General features: G+C 44.7%; 1 non-coding gene across 1 annotated transcript; it reads right to left on the bottom strand.

The window, feature by feature from the left end:
• Positions 1 to 281: 281 nt before the first annotated feature.
• On the bottom strand, positions 282 to 388 carry LOC117130037. The gene has a single exon (XR_004453511.1). It is a non-coding gene; the product is annotated as a small nucleolar RNA R71 (small nucleolar RNA).
• Between the last annotated feature and the right edge of the window lie 3,978 nt (positions 389 to 4,366).

The raw sequence follows: 4,366 nt of genomic DNA, 5'->3' as shown, positions 1-4,366 counted from the left end.
CTCTCTGGTTAAACACGAAAGGTTGTGTTGGTTGAGTCCAAGGGACACGTCCCTAGGCTTTGGCCAAACATAATCAAACCGCTGGCCTAGACACGGGGCGGTTAGACGGACGATCCGATCGCACCAAGACTGGGCAGTTAAGACGAACGGTTGGGAATGACCCAAAGGGCACGAGTTGCCTATAGTCGTGAGTTAACAAAGGTTGTGAGTTGCCAACGGGTGTTAGTGACCAAAAGGTACAAGATACCAAAGGTTACAAACATCAAAAATTGCGCACTGAAGAACTTCGAAACAAAATTTCCACATTCTCGCAGGAGGCTGGAGAGTCCTTTAAAGATGCGTGGATTAGATTTAGGTTCTTCCAGCGAGACTGTCCACACCACGGATTTAACGAAGTGCAGCAGCAGCACCAAAAACACTGACTCTGAACGGAAGAAGTCTGTAGCTTCTATCGGGAAGGAACAGATGGACGAAGTAAGAGCTAAGTTAGATGTGGTGCACAAGCTTCTTAGGAAGCAAGTCTGTTTAGCTGAAGGAGAAGTAGCAGATACGGAAGGAGAAGAAAATGTGAACTACATCGGAGGTATCAGATTCCCAGAAATTTGGAAACCAGGGCGGAACAGAAACTTCTTTTGGAAATGGTCAAAGAAGTAACCAGAGTTCACAATTTCAAAAACCCTTCAACAACAGCAAAAGCTACTCGAACTCCTACTATTAGAATCCACCACCCCAGACTCAGGAAACAAGATCGAGAAATGCTTGATCGAGTACTGTTGGGACAACAACATATCACCGTGGATTTCAATGGTAAAATAGACTCCGCCTACAACAATCTGAACACCCAAATCGAGACCTTAGGGACTCAGGTGAGAACACTTGAAACACAAGTGATTCAGACTGGCGAAACTATAAAGAGGCAAGAAGCTTTCGCCAGAGAGGCAGGAGCTGACAAAAGGAAAACACCCCGTAACCTCGCAAGTGGTGAGACATGAAAAGCTTGAGGAAGGAGACTTCAAAATCGAAAGCTCCATAAGTCTCGAAGGGTCCGAATGGTGTCGACCGATGTCGATGAACTCGCATCGATCGACAGACCATGACGAAGATCGATGGATGGATTACTCCAGTTATCGATCGACGTCGTCCGCTAAATCGACTGAATGCAATGCAGTTCGAATTCTAACTCATGAGGAATTCACAGCTAAGCATCCTCACCCACCCTCCCCTTTCTATGATAAAATCGATCGATCGGTTGACCCAACCATCGATCGACAGAGTGAGTCTGACGTAGATCGTCAAAACACACACTTCCCATCGATCGACAGGCACCTCTGACATACCGAGTGCGGTTACTCAACGCACTCAAACCACCACCTAAACCAATGGATAGCCCACCTGAACCAAAACCCAACCCTTTAAATAGTTCACCAGAACCAGTCCAAGAAGATCAGGAAACTGAAGGGAGAAGGTTAAGGAAAAGAAAGGAGAAAATTCCTAAGTACCTTAAGAGGGAAGCTAACGATAAGGAGATGGATGGTTTCACTAAAAGAATCCTCAGAATCCCAATCGAAAAACCTTTTGATAAAGCTTACTTCACACACAGGTTGTGGATGTTCTTCAGAGAAACAAAGGTAACTGAGGAGACGTTAGAGAATGTTTCATCAAGTCAGAGAGAAGATGAGACACAGGATCACATTGTCGAAGAAGAGTAATCCTGGGAGTTTGCATACCATGCGTAGTCAAGGGTGTTGAATTTCCCCATTCAATGTGGACACGGAGCATCAGTTAGTATCCTCCCTAGGATCATGGCAGACCATCTTGGTTTGACCATCGAACCTTCAACAGAATCCTTCACCTTCGTGGGTCTTTCAGAAAAACAATCAGGAGGTATCATAAGAGATCTGGAGGTACAGATTGGTAATGCCCTTGTCCGGTAGATTTTCATGTCTTGGACATCAACTTAACTGGAACTCACTTCTGCTTGGAAGATCTTTCCTAGCTACAGTAGGAGCTGTATGTGACATGAACAAAAACAAATTGTGTCTGATGCTGATAGATCCCAACATCCACTACGACCCTATCCGACCTAAGAGAAAAATTATTAATTCTGTGGATTACGGTAAAGAACTTGGCTTCATTGGCGCATGCCATTGTGGAACAGAGTACGAATCAGAGTACGAAACAGAGTACTCGGAATCGATCGACACCCACACCTTTCCATCGATCGATTCCAATGAGTCAACGGTGACCGATGACCGCAACAAAATGTTGCTCGACGTTGATCAGCCGTTGACCATTTCGCTCTACCTAATCATTGTTATCCACACTTTGCCTTCCAACCTCCAAGCAAGAGAGGACGTGATGAGTATTCCATAGGTAGTTGGGCAGATAGTGGTTTCGATGAAAGTTTTGCAGTTGACACTGTAATTACTTCACCTAACGAGGAACAAACAGAGGAATACGATGAGGATTATTGGAAGGAACGTGCAATAGAATGTCTTTGCAGATGAAAGATTTGAAACACATAAGTTCACCAACACCTTTCCAACATCGTTCGACGAATGCACTCCACATCGGTCGATACCCACCCTCGTCCAGCAAAACAACCGCTCACATCCATCGACACCCATATAGGAACATCGATCGATTTTTGCGCCGGAGCGAAAATCTAAGAGCAGGAGAATATTCCCTCTCCAACTAGGTTTATAGATACCTATTTAAAACGTTTTGCACCCTGAAACCACCTCCACACACCAGAGCAGACACACAAGCAGAAAAGATGAACACTCTTCCGTCTACATCAACAGGAAAATCCATGAACACAAAGAACAAGTTCTGCAGAAATTATTCTGCCCTCGATCGATGCATCTGTATCAACATCGATCGATACTACTCTTAAACCTAATCTTTCTATTTCTAAATTGAATGGTAATGCAAACATTGATTACAGTTTTTTAACACCTGATGCATTTGTATTTTCAGGGACCCAGATGGCAAACGCACGCACGTGCAATAGATGGAAGGATCTTACAAGTGTCCAGAGAGGACATAGAAGATATCCTTCAAGTGGCCAATGGACCTGACAACCTAATCTCACAGCAACGTGGCACTCCAGACGTCATTCAAACCAATCAAAATAAACACGTAGGAGTCGCCACAACATAAATCAATCCATATCTATCATGCCAACCAAAAGGCCAAGCATCGATCGATGGGACAACTCAGACATCGATCGACAAGATAACACCAACGTCGACCGATAAGGATGACCAGACGTCGATCGACAGACGTTATGAATTTGGATAACGCGCTTTTGACATGTACGGAGCCAGAAAGTTCACTTGGGAATGAAGGGACGAGTATGGAGTCTACAGAGATGAGTGTGGACACGCACGAGGCGTAGCTGGTGAGATGATACCTGTCACAAAGGAGGACATCAGGAAATTACTGGAAAGAGCATCTCTTTTTGAAGAGAGCCACATCTGTCTTCCAGAACAAGCCACTTCCTTCACACTCACAAGATTGGCACCAGATCTCTACACCAAAGATGAAATCAATGAGATGGTGACTGGTATTTGTGGAGCTCAGGAAAAACTGGGAGAGGAGCTCAAATCATTGGTAAAAGATACACATCAACCTTTCGATAGAGGCTACAATGAGCTTTTCAGACGTATGGTAGAAATGAGGACATAAATTGAGAGTTTACGACAGCAACTTGAGAAGGAAGCCACGACCTCAGAATCGATCGACGCACCACATGCACCATCGATCGACGTCAGTCTTCCGACAGCCCAGATCCCTGCAGAACCTCAATGTTCAGCAGAACACAAGGATGAATGGGAAGTCTCATACATCAACACGAGGATAAACGACGTGTACTACCCTCTCAACAACAACGTGGACTGGCTGAGCACTAAAATCGAGCTACTACAGCAAAGATCTGGACACCATTCGCAAGAAGGACCAACAACCAGCCACATCGATCGACGTGTGTACCATCACATCACATCGCTCGACGCTAAGATTCTGCCATGGATGATAGGCTGCATACTTACGACGACATGCATGACCGCTTCGTATCACCAGTCATGCTATATTTAAAAAATTGTCTAGTCAAATACTTCATGCCCAAAGGTTATTGATAAAATTACTAATGAAAATTTTTTACAGGCAAACTCATTTTCGATCGACAGGCTACGAGGGCCATGGATCGATGGAAGAATCCTGTGGAGTTACTTCCCTACACAGCAGCAGAGGTTGACAAGATCACATCCAAGATCTACACTGCTATAGACACCATGGAGGAACGACTTGACAAACGCTGCGATGACATCTACTTTCCATTCGACAACAGAATCGGTGGACTAGA

This window comes from Brassica rapa, unplaced genomic scaffold (assembly GCF_000309985.2).
Source record: "Brassica rapa cultivar Chiifu-401-42 unplaced genomic scaffold, CAAS_Brap_v3.01 Scaffold0316, whole genome shotgun sequence".
Lineage (NCBI taxonomy): Eukaryota > Viridiplantae > Streptophyta > Magnoliopsida > Brassicales > Brassicaceae > Brassica > Brassica rapa.
This window is presented reverse-complemented; position numbering and strand designations above follow the sequence as displayed.